Source organism: Sturnira hondurensis, unplaced genomic scaffold (assembly GCF_014824575.4).
Source record: "Sturnira hondurensis isolate 20B ecotype Veracruz unplaced genomic scaffold, ASM1482457v3 Scaffold0000167, whole genome shotgun sequence".
NCBI classification, from domain to species: Eukaryota; Metazoa; Chordata; class Mammalia; order Chiroptera; family Phyllostomidae; genus Sturnira; species Sturnira hondurensis.
Genome location: NW_028072798.1, coordinates 3,473,449 through 3,485,717, shown reverse-complemented (window position 1 = coordinate 3,485,717; position 12,269 = coordinate 3,473,449). Strand labels below are relative to the sequence as shown.

The window sequence follows — 12,269 nt, the reverse complement described above, 5'->3', positions numbered from 1 at the left end:
ATTCTGGGTGGATCCGCCAAGCAGTTTCTAGGAACAGCGACTCCTTTGGCTGGGATATTTCCACACGTACGTGTTCAGGTGGCAGGTAGTGCAAGGCACAGGCGAGACTCAGAAGTACCAAGTCCTAGTCCTGGCTCTTCCCGCAGTCCACTGAGTGTTCCAGGAACTAGAGGTCATTAGGCTTCCACCAGAGAGCAGGTCATGCGGGGAGGTGGGGCAGGGCCCTTGCCCTGGGGGCTGGCATGGAAGAGACCCACGTGGGGTTTCGTGCCACATCCTGACATGGCACCTTGGCAATCCCTGCCACCTGGGGGTACACACCTTACAGGTGATGGCAAGGTACATAGTCACGATGACATGACTCCCAGGGGTGCCACCTGACCGTCACCTGAGCGCCACCCCTTTTCATTACCCCTGTGGAAGTGTGACGCGCCCACCAAGGGTCTCGGTGCATGCTTTGCATGAAACAGTTGCTTTTCCCACAACAGGACACGTAAGCACACAGGTCCTGGAGTTACAACCCCGGCCAGGGGTTGCTTGGCTGTGTGGCCTTGACTAACGCCTCTCGGGCTCAGCCTACGCGCCTGCAGAGCAGGGGTCTGACTGCACCAGGTCCTGGAGTTGAGTGAATGAGGTAAAATATGCAGAATCACTCAGCACGGTGCCAGGGCCCAGTGCAGGCCCGGGCTTGGTGAAAGTAATATATAACATGTACAGGGACTTTCATTTTCCAAGTTCTGTTATTTTTAGAAGTGTAGAAGAATAAATTTCCTTTCAGTTCCCTGAAGGGAAGGCCAGAAAAATCAAATTTCATGCATTCAGCAGTTTTTAAATTCAGTACCTCCTCTGTGACAGGCTTTGTTCTAGGTGCTGAGGACACAGCAAAAGACAGAGACCCTGACCTTCACACAAGAGTACAGTGAGGAGCTAGATGTGCAGAGGACCAATAAAATGGCATTGTTCCGGTCAAGACAGTGTCAAGTATATAAAACAAAGTGGAGTCACTCATATGTCAACCAAGATGGCATCCAGTCAGCCAGGACACTTTGGTTCCAGAGGGAAACTTCCTAAGTCAGAGCAGACACATCTGGCAAGGAGACGCACCTGAGATGCTGGCACATGTGGTCAGAGTGGCCCTGTCTGCAGAGCAGGACCACCCACACACAGGCTCCTGGGGAGATCCCCTACTTGCAAACAGAGGGTTGAGTAGAACAGCCACGTACCACTCAGAGACTCCTGGGCAAATTCCACACCTGGCATCAGGGGTGTCAAGACATTTACCAAAAAGACTCAGGAGGGTGGAGTGCACACCTCTCAAGGTATAGCTGAGATGGGCTCCAGAGCACTGCTGAGACAGCCCAGCTCCACACCTCAGAGTGCTGCGGCTCCACACCACGCTCATGTCCCTTGTCATCGGCTGCTGAGGCCCTGCCCTGCTGGACAGAGGACTTTGTCTGCCCTGCTGCCCACCTGGCTCCAGAGACCCTTCCTTGCAAGACACTGACAAGTCCCTTGCCCACCGTGCTGTCTCATGGACCAGCAGACTGAGAGTGTTGGAAGCAGGCTCATTATCCCCCATTGATTGCTGTGTGTGTGTGTACTGTATTTCTCTTAGACTGTTAGAGTGTGAGTAGGGTATTAATGTATGTTGATGGTCTACTGTGAGTGAACCTGCATTCAATCAAAGCTGAGAGAACAGCAGAGTTACCGTGTTCCCTTGTCTATAACTTGGGCTGCTCCACGGGCAGGCAGCCAGCCGAGCAGTTGCCAGGGTGACTTACAGGAAAGACTGTATCATGAACATATGCTCATGACACTGGAGGACAGGCAGAGGGGTGACAAGGAAAGAGGACAGAAAGTAGAACACAGCATCTAAAGTGTGTCAGGGTTCTGAGGGAAGATGTAGGGGGAGGGCCGGGGAGGGCCAGCAGGCTGGGCTACAGCTGGTGGGGCACAGAGCAGCAGGTGAGGTCTGGGCAAAGGCCCAAGGGAGGGAGGCCGGCCATCACCAAGGCGGAGGTGCCCATGTGGCGCCGTGTGCATGTGCGCAGTGCACGTTCAGTGCTCGGCCGGCACACCCCCGGAAGGCAGGTCAGAGCTGTGTGTCTGGGGGGAGAGACGTGATTTTGGTGGCTCCCAGACCACAGTGCCCTCTTCGAGAGGAAGCAGCCGATCTGGAGCCAGTGTGAACCGGGCCTGCTGCCTGCCATCTGTTGGGTTTCTTTATTTAACTAGAGTTGGGTCTGAATTCAGGAATGAGTAAGACGCGCGCTCTCTGCCAAGGATGTGTCCAGGGCTAGGACAGCGTTCTACATATCCAGGTGTCTCTTTCACATAGAATAATAGGTGTTTCAATGTCATATTTGTGGAATTTACACAACACAGCTCATCCTAACATACCTGTGCCAGGTGCTGCCTTTTCTCTGTCCCATCACTCACCCGGAAAAAAAAAAGGTAAGGCTTACGTGTTAGGTATCGTTAGATCTGCTCATCAAGCAAGGTGGGCGTGGGCCAGCCTTTCCCTGACTTCTGAATGCAAAGACATGCCACCACCGGAATAAAAGAGACTCTAACAACCCCACCTGAAGCAAACAGGTGCGTTAAGGGTGGGTCCTGAGAGCAGGGTCAGCAGACTAGGACCCTCGGGCCACAGCCAGGCTGCCACCGGCTGCGGCAGGTCAAGTTTTAGCAGCACTGGGCCATGCTCGTCCTTGGCCTGCAGTCCATGCTGCCTCCACCCTGAAGTGCAGAGCTGGGCGGCCGCCGGCGCCTGAAATGCTTACTCTTTGACAGGAAGTTTGCCAACCTCTGATAGAAAGAGATGGGCCCGGGGGGGGGGGGGGGGAAAGATTGTTTTGAAATTAAGTCCGAATTAAACCTCAAGCCAATCCATACAACTTTATTCTGAACATTTTCAGGGAGTAAATTAAAGTATAAATTTAAAGATGACTTTCATATCTTTTTCTAGAGACTACAAATGACATCTCAATCCACTTAAGATAGCAGCCCTTTTAAGTTGCATGCTTTCAACTGTGCCAAAACCCAAACCAAAACACCTGCGCACTCCCCAGCTCAGTTCCAGAAAACAACTCAAATTCTCTTAACAGTTTTTCCCCTGTGTTGCTTTTGGATGCTTGGGAGGATTCAGTTTGCTCTTCCTGTGACGTGGGCATGAAGACCTATATTTAAAGCCTTCCTGTGATTACCTTATATCATTTAGCGCTCATTCTAAATATGCTTATCTGGTTAAAGACGTCTCTAAACCCGTGTCTTTCTATGCACTTTTTGGGGGAAAATATGCGTAAGTATGACTTTCACGTATCAACACTGCCCTCCGTCCCCTTTCCATCCACAGGTATTTATCTCAGGTCTTGGCTATGTTTTTACTCTCTTCCTTCCATTTTTCTCTGGCCGACTCTTGTTCGGACAGTCACTTAAGTTCATTTAAACTTGTGTGTTTACAATAACTCCCCCTTTAGTGTCTTGATTTAACACTGTCATTCTGGTTGGTTCCCACATTTACTGCCCATTTCCTGAAACATGACATTTCCACTCGGGAGCCTTGTCTGTGATTTTCCTCTTGGTAACTGATAACCTATCCCCGAGCTGCATCTGCAGGAAAGATCTGTAAGTATTAACACGGTCTGAGAATGTACTGAGTGGAGATTATTTCCCTGTCTTTGTCACTTTATTTGAAGAGAAAATGTGTCAAGAACACCAATTCTAATCAAATTCTTGACAGACTAGAGCCCTGAAGGACCTCTGTTAGCCGAGTTTCTGGGCAGGTCCAGGGTGCACTGTAAACAGGACACTGGGGATGACACAGCAACCCTGAAGGGGAGATGCCACTCACTGGGTATAACACCGGTGCAGGCTGCGTCCGTCCAACTGTGACCAGGGCATCTCTGCCGGACCCCTACGCTGGGGCCCCTATGCCCTGGCCCCTACTCCCGGACACCTACGCCCGGACTGTGCCCCTGCTGCCTGCTCTTCCCTTCCCTCTGGCTTCCTAAGAAGTGTATTTTCTTTCTAGTGGTAACCCAGGTGGGCGCCTAGTTCCCCAACCTAGAAAAACAAAAGTAGGGCGACACCTGGTTCCAGCGGCAGACCAAGGACCCAGCTCGAGAGCAGCCGGTAAGAAGCTCAGGAAGCTCTTCCAGGCCCCTGATCATGTGACTTGGGTGTCTTGGGTCAGCTCTCTTCTATATCCCACTCTCTAAACATAACCTGCAAGTGTGTCGTTAGGCACCGGCCTGACTGGGGGCCATCAGAGTCGACCCCAGGGGACAGCCACACTCAGCCAGGAGGAAGGAGACACGAAGCAGGATTTGCCTGCTTTTCTCCTTGCCTTTCCCTGTAACTTCCTCTAGAATAAACGGAGCCATTTCCCTACCTGGCACCGGTAGACAGGAGCGAGCACTCCAATTCGGGGCACTGCAGGGAACCAAGAGTCGCCCTGACGGAATTTGATGCACGTAAGTTATGAATTCTTCGGGGACTTTTCTGAGCACTGAAACTGCACCATGTACAGTCTCTCGCTGCCGCTTCTGCAGGACCAGCACGACGCGCAGCAAGCCCACCCGGCTGCCTGGCCCCCGCTGTAGCCTGTCGCCTCTGTGACTCACTTAACCACTACGCTGACCTCTACTGACTGCTGGCCCGTGGGGTGTCAGGAACCAAGGATGCCCCACGGCCGCTTACCAACAGCAACACAGGGGTAAGGACGAGGTCCCCGTGCTGATTTGCCCGAAACCAGCCACCTCCCCTCATGCTTAAAAAGGACTAGACTTTCCGTTCTAAAGTTCAGCTGAAAATCATGCTTAGAGTCTAGTTTCAAAAAAAATGTAGCCTTGCAGAGAAAAAAAAAATCATACCAATGCAAAACACTGAGAATCAGGCATGCAAAGGGCCCGGTGCCACTGGCCTTGAGCAAGTACGGTGACAGCCTGCACGCCTGTCTGTTTGTGGTCTCAGTTTTTGTTGGGGTGTTTAAGCCATGTGACGATCAAGCCTGTGAGAGCCCTCAGCGTTTTTTCTTATTGACATGGTCTCAGAATAGTCATCTCATCTGCAATAATGCCTGTCTTCTACATGCACATTTGTCTGAGGCTTCCTCACCAACCAATCTAAAACCTAACGCTTGGATAAAGAATAGAAATAAAATAATCAAATTTAAACCAGGACAGGACTTCTTTTCAATATGTGGTCTGGCAATTTTTATCAGACTTCTAAAAAATGCCGATGAATAAATACCAAGTGGTGGAAGCCACGCTTCCCTGGTGGCAAGCGCAGTGGCTGAGCAAGGAGCAGGGCACAGACAAGCAGACCCAGAAGACACTAGGGACAACAGGACCATGGCAGGATGTCCGCTGGAACTTTTTTAAGGCATTAGACATAGAAAGTTGTTTTTAAACCTCACCTGAGATCGCTGGCTCCATAACCCGTTTTCTCTCTCTTAGAGACTCATTTATAAAACCACTGTATTCAAGACCTCACTGGGCGACAGAGAGGCGGGCAGTGCACAGGCTGCTCCGTCCTGCCCTCTGGAGTCACTGGGTGGATGTGGCTGGGCCAGTCCGCTCGTCTGATTATTCTCTGTGGCTGAAGGGAATGGCTTCCAGAGCATTCCAATGCCAGCACAAAGCAGTTTGGGAGGTGGGAAGACGACTCAACGTTATGAAACACTTGTGGTTTCTAAGCAGTTGGCACCCAAACGCCCAGCCTGCACAAAGCCCAGGCCAGAACTTAAAGCAATTGCACATCTAAGAGCTTCCTCATCTGACATCCGTCTTCTGTGAGTACAGGAGAATTCAGGTGGCAGCAAAGAGTCCGCGTGTGCAGCAAGGTAAAGCAGGGAGGAGGGGCATGCTGGAAGCTGAACGAACAAACAAAGGGAGGAGGTGGAGGAGGCAACAACAGCGGAAAAACAAAAAGAAGAGAAAGCCTAAATGGGGGAGGGGAACAAGCGTTCAGCATGTACCTTCAGTTTTCTCCTGTCTCCCACATTAGGGACAAATACACTTTTTGTTGCCCTGTTCTTCATGCTGATATCAAGAACAGCGGGAGACTGATTTACAAAATAATCCAGTCTCTACTCAGCAATCCGAAGCTGGTCTGTGAGATGATGAAGGCACCATACATGTGCCTGGGTGATGCTCCTGGGCAGTTTCTCCACAGCCCAGCCTCCCTCGGCCGCCTGGCCCCAAACACAGAGTGGCACACAAGTTTGCTCAGAGCAAGGACTAGAGAGGAAATTGCAATATGACGCAGAACTTCTCGGAAGTTTTTTTTTTTAAAGTCAAAGCAGCCAGACTGTGGGGCTGGGACTTGATTAAAAGGTGAGGATCCGCTCTGAGTAATGAAAGGCATTAAAAAAAAAAAAAAAAAAACACCAACCACTGAGACAGAAATACATCGGGTATCCAGTTTTCATTTCACTACAATCTCTAACTACACAAACTATTTAAAGAAGGCACCCACATGACTATTTCAGACCTCTTGACAGTGCGAACAACGAGAGTGCCTCAGTGAAGGAGATTTGAATGAATGAATGAACGAACAGCGGATTATGACACCCACCCCCATTCCTGATAAAATATTAAAGACAAGGTGGGAACGGGTCACGGCACCCAAATAGTGGCCAACCAAACCCAGACTGTAACTGTGGCTATCACTCCTTCAAAACCAGTGAGCAGCTGGCAAAGGCTTAGTTCACTTGGCTAAGGTCACAGTGGCCAAGGTGAAGTTTGTCTGCCAGTGCTCTCTGAAGGCAAACACAAATCACGCCCTTCACTGAGCGTACAAACCACCCCCATAGTCATCAGACCGCTGTTCATCTTACCAAAGATGTTCTACAATGTTTTGCTTTGCAATCAAAGCGGAAATTCATGTTCCCTCCGCCCAGAATCACTTTTTCCACTAATTACAGAAAATAAAACTTTTTAAAACGCTCAACCACCAGCACATAAGGTTGCAATTGGCGTCCAACAATCCAGGATGTCTCGCCACCACCATTCATACTGTCTCTTCTGGTCTCGGCCTAGTATTTATTTGCCACTTAAGGTGGGATTATTATTTACTTAATGTTCCTCAGTGTCTCTTAGCACATTAAAAAAATAAATAAATAAAGCATCAATGGCCAAACCCACCCAAGCAATTAGGCTGGATAGAAAAACAAAGGCCAAAAGGCCACTTCACTAAACAAACGCAGTGCTTTTCCCATTGCAGGCGCCTGATAATTCGTGCTGCAGTGTCAACACCACTGAGCCAAGACAGGGGCCGGACTACCCAGGTGTTTACCTGAAGTCAGAACTACCGACCACGCGTTCCTAGACTCCTAAGGAGTCAGAACTCTCTCTCCGCGGATAAACACCCGAACATTAGTGAAATCCTGGGGTTGTAGACCACTTTCCATGTATGAACGGGAGCAGTTTTCTGAGGGTCACCACAGCCTGCATGGGATTCTCAGTGGTGTCACTCTAAATAATTTCACGAAAAAGGTCAGAGAGTAAAAGACCGGGAAGTATCTAACCATCCTCATCTTTGCTTACCATCACCTTAAAACCTCCATAAACTTTAGAGGTTTTGACTTCAGTAACCATCTAAAGGACAATAAATGACCAATACTATATCTAATTAGGTTCTTCTAAAATTCAGTTTCCTTCTAAGCAGCTCTCCATGCATATTCACGAGGAGAAAAGGCTATGTCGAGCCAAACCCTGTCAGGAATGAGGCAGAAAGACAGGTCAGGAGAAGAGTCGGAGCCAGGAGCGGCCCCTACACCGGCACACCCGCCCCTCAGCTGCACAGGCGCAGAAGCCCACTAACTTGCCAGGGCCGAAGGGATTTCAGTGTGAGACTTAGGGCAAAACCCGTGTCTTCTTCCTCTGAGACCACCCTTCGTCCGGACGGCTTCCCCTGGGACTATGCAGAGGATTTCTGGGTCTGGGTTTGGCCTGAGAGACTCGGACTCACTGCTTGCTTCTCCCTGAAGATGCACAATTATTCTGAGGTCTCCATAACTCTGTATCTCCAACCCAGGAAGCCCAGAAAGGCAGAGAAGTGGAGGGCTGACTGCTACAGAGGGTGGGGATGAGATGGAGGAATGCTAGGACCTCTCCCCCACGGCCCTATCCAAAGGCATGAGGCTCACTCCTTAGGCAGCACCGAACTTGGGACACATGCTGCCCAGCTCCGCCCTGACCGCTCTGCCAAGTGCCGAAGGAAAGGTGAGATTTCAGGGAGCACAGGCTGGAGATGCCGGGCCCCCCCCCCCGCCCCAACTTGCGGGTAGCTGGATGGCTCCTCTTTGACCTCAGCCCCTTGTCTGCAAACATACACCCCCTGAAGTCTCATCTCAGATAGGACAGGAGCAAAATCACAGCCTCTGCTGCTTCAAAGGAGACGGCCAGAGAGGAGAGGCCTGCACCAAAATAAATGGGGGAAGTAAGTCCTGAGCTTGAGACTGGGCATGTGCATAAGCATCTCAGGTCAGTCAAGGTCAAACCTTTGTGTGGCCTCAGCTCCGGGGAGTGTCCCAGTCACTCTGCTGTTAGTCATGGTCGCAGCAGAGTGAAGAACGGGCTGTCATTGTTCATCAACACTGGGGCTTCTTCTCCCACCTCCACACCCCCGCTAGTTAATTTCAGAGCCCTCTGCTCCCCCATACCTCTTACCCCCAGCCCAGCCCACAGGTAATTCAGGGGAGTCCGCTGCTGCCTCCGCATGACTTCCTCCTTTTTCTTCTTCATTTTGTGATTCCAAGGATGACTCTCGATAGCACTTTTTCTCCCCCCCCCCAGTAAAACAGGAAAGGGAACACCTGGAGGCAGTGCAGGAGAAAGCAGGGACCAGAGGAGAGCATGGAAGAGAGCACTGACCGGTGGAAGAGGAAGGAGGGAAGCAGGGGCCAGAGGGACCCAGCCCTGTGAACAGGAAGGCCTGTTACCCAGGAGAAACAGGAAAAAGGGATTCTTTGACCTCCTCAATCCTTCCAGCCTCACATGTGAGTCAGGAGAGAGGCATCCCCAGGTCACAGATTCGGGGAGAGGCTTGGAGGCCCCAGGCCTCCCAGAGCTGAGACCTTATAGGGCGCCTTGCAGACCAGTTTGCAGCCACGGCTGCCTACACACACACGTATTCTATAGTGGCACAGAGCAACGCAAGCCTGTGCCACAACCACAGCAACATCACAGCCTCCTGTGGTCCCCACAGCCCAGCCCGGTCTCCCTCCAGTGTGGGAGCCCTAAGAGCCGCCCTGACAAAGGTGTGGACTCCCCAGCTGTTGACAGTGTCAGTGTGCCTGGGCCCCACTTGGCCAATAGCTCCACCAGAGGCCATAGCCTGCCTTCCACTCCTCCCTTTGCTTCTGTCCAGGGACGCCCTTGGCCTCACTTCAGCCCTGAGGACCCTGCCCTGCAGCCACGTTGACCGGGCTCAGAGGAAGTGGAAAGATCCCCTAAGACTCCTGCCCGCTGCCTTCTTGTGGATTCCACTGTCTGTTCCCCTTCAGCGGGACAAGCTTTCCCTCCCCAAACCTCTTGGCCTGCGGCCACAGCTCCAAGTACTAACCTCCAAGTTCTCGGTGTCCCCGCGCTCCCAGCTCACCGCTCACGACTGGCCCTCCCCACACCCTGCACCTGGACTTGCTTCTCTCTTCCTTCTCACTGGCTCTCTGGGCAATGCCTCCACCCTGCTGAACACTACGTGTAAGTGATGCTTGCCAACAGAGAGCACAGGACTCTGTGCGCTTCACTGCAGTGATGTCCCTTGCTGCCACACCCAGTAAAGAGCTGGCATCTCCCGGCACATCAGCCCTAATGATCTAGGCCAGACCAGCCAGGAATAGGAGGGGCTAATATCCTGAAGCTCTGAAAAGGGGAAATTAACAAATATCTGACTAACCTCAAAGAGACCAAATGGCCTTCCAGACAGCAAGCAACACTAAGCTCGGTCCCTTTAAACGAGGCCACAGACTGGCCCAGTCCCTCCAAAGGGAACTGTGGTGTTAGAAAAGGAAAACAATGCACCTGAGAGCTGGTGGAAAACTCAGCTTGGCTTTGACTCAGCCTGTGTCCTGGGCACCTGCCTGGCCCCTGATGTGACACCTCTCTTCCAAAAGCGAAACACCCGCAAGACCTGGCAGTGTCCCCCTGAGCAGCTTGGCCTGCACAGCGCACTCCTGCTGAAGGCGGGTGCCCATCTCACACACGCTGTTTCTCCTTAGTCCCTGGAAGTGACCCTTTACCAAAGGTCACCCATTCACCAATTCATGACGCACGGCACAAGGAAAACCAGCTAAAAGGTGGCAGGCTCTGTCTTTGAGCAGATAAATAGCTAAAAGGACCCCCTTGCTGATCTCACACAGTATTTCACACGACCGCTCAGCAGGACCTGACCACCGACACCCACCTCCAGGAGGCAGCTGAGGGGTTAGGTCATGACCTCGGCGAGCAGAGGGCAGGGCTTTCAGACACACCTGTCTCTATGAGACACACACGGATTGAGTACTTTTAGCCTACAACCTCTTATGTGTGCTTCTGGTCCTCCCCGACCCTCTGAACACTCCGGAGGATTGTTATTTTCACTTACAGATGAAGACGCGGCGGCTTAGAAAGGTTGGGGACCTGGTCCCGGGTCACCCAGTGGGAAAGCCTGGTGGCCTGGAATACAGATTCAGGTTTCCAGCCATCGGGGCGGGAGTGCTGCCCACAGTACCAGTAAGGACGAGACCAGGCTGCCTGCCGTCAGAGCACTGCGGGAAACAGCTGTCTGATGCCTGGGGGACCTCAGGTCCCAAGTCAGTCTCCAGGGTCAGGGGTCTGCTTGGAAGAGGCTTTCTCTGTTCATCCACAGAGGGATCATGTCAGATACCATACAACTGAAAATAAGTAGGTTTTTTATATTACAATGATATTAACCTACTGAATAGCAGTGAGAAAGGTTGCTACTTATAAAGCCACTTTATCTTCACAAAAAAGGCATCTTAAAGCCAAACAGACATAGAAAGAATGCAGGCATCTCAAAGAAAGGTAAGAAAGAATGTATAATTTGAGACTACTGGGGAAAAACTGCCCAATAATCTTTTTCTTCCCCTTTAGCTTCTTAACTACCAAGCAGTTCACGTGGAAAAACTCCAAAGGTTAAGCTACGTGGGCGAGCCGGTGTTCAGTAGGAGATGCAAGCTACGTTTGTGCTTTGCACTGAAACAGAACCATTGGTGCACATCCCTTCGTTCTACCTGGGAAGGATAAATAGGACAAAACCCATCCCAAACGTGGTTAAACGGCAAAGAGCACAACACAGAGCGGCCGTGCTGCACACCTCCAGGCTGCCTGCCTGCGCCGTCTGCACTAGCAACACAACGCCCACAGACGACCAAAATAATCGCTGCCAAAGCCACGCTGATTAATTACATAAAATTCTTCCACGAAGCTGAAAAGTATCTAATCGGACATACCTAAATAACAATGCCGCTTACCTTGTGGAAAATCATTTCACTTTTGCGCATTTTCTTTACAGCTTGAAGCCCAGCGCAAGTATGTGCTGCACTCCAAGGAAATGTCACAAAGCATCAAATTATTTGCGGTCTCTAGAGAGAGGAATGATTTCATACATTGTCAACAGAGTCAGTATTTGAAATTTCCTGAGAGCCTTCTGGTATCTTTCTATTCCAAAAGCACAAAGCGATCTCAGAGACCACCTGAAAGACCTCCGTATCCATGGACGGAGAAAGGAAAAGTTGGCCAGGCCACAGAATAACCAGTAACCAAAAGAAACCCTCTCGTCCTTAGCCATCAAGAGTGCTTAAGGATCGATGCCAGGAAAGAAAGACATTATCTTCTCAGCTGCAAAACAGTCAACTTTCAAGAGAGAGAAAAGAAAGCCATGCAAGCATGCCTTACGTCGGGGTCAGGAGGAGCATCCTCGGGTACTTACGTGCTGAGCGTGAGGAAGAGAACTTCAGAGACCTGCTCCCTCAAGGGAGGAGCGACTGCCTCTACCCTCGGCTGCTAGGAAATGAGTAAGATGTGTTCTCTCACTCTCATCCCCAGGCAATGAAAAAACCCCAAATGTTCTTCCAAGGCACACTCCCAAGGACAGCCTTAGCGCCACCAAGCTCTCCCTCCCAGGCAGCACCCGGGGTGCGGAAGGCTCACCCCCTTTCTCTGGACCTCTCCCCCATGCTGTGAGCCTGCTGGCTCTGGGAGGGCACCAGGTGAGGGCACAGGCGGAGATGACAGAACCACTAGGGGCCACATCTTCACAGC

The 12,269-nt window shown here is 51.2% G+C and overlaps 1 protein-coding gene across 3 annotated transcripts in view; it reads right to left on the bottom strand.

The window, feature by feature from the left end:
* TIAM2 (TIAM Rac1 associated GEF 2) overlaps positions 1-12,269 on the bottom strand; it is a 98,274-nt gene that overhangs the window by 19,127 nt on the left and 66,878 nt on the right. Inside the window, exon 1 of one of the 3 annotated variants that reach the window (XM_037053232.1) lies at positions 9,571-9,594. The exons of 1 other annotated variant lie outside the window; for it this stretch is intronic. The gene's annotated coding sequence lies outside the window, so the exon portion shown is untranslated. Of the gene's footprint in view, positions 1-5,419; positions 5,854-9,570; positions 9,595-12,269 lie in introns of those variants that run through there. One more of the 3 variants, XM_037053144.1, reaches the window with a different exon arrangement.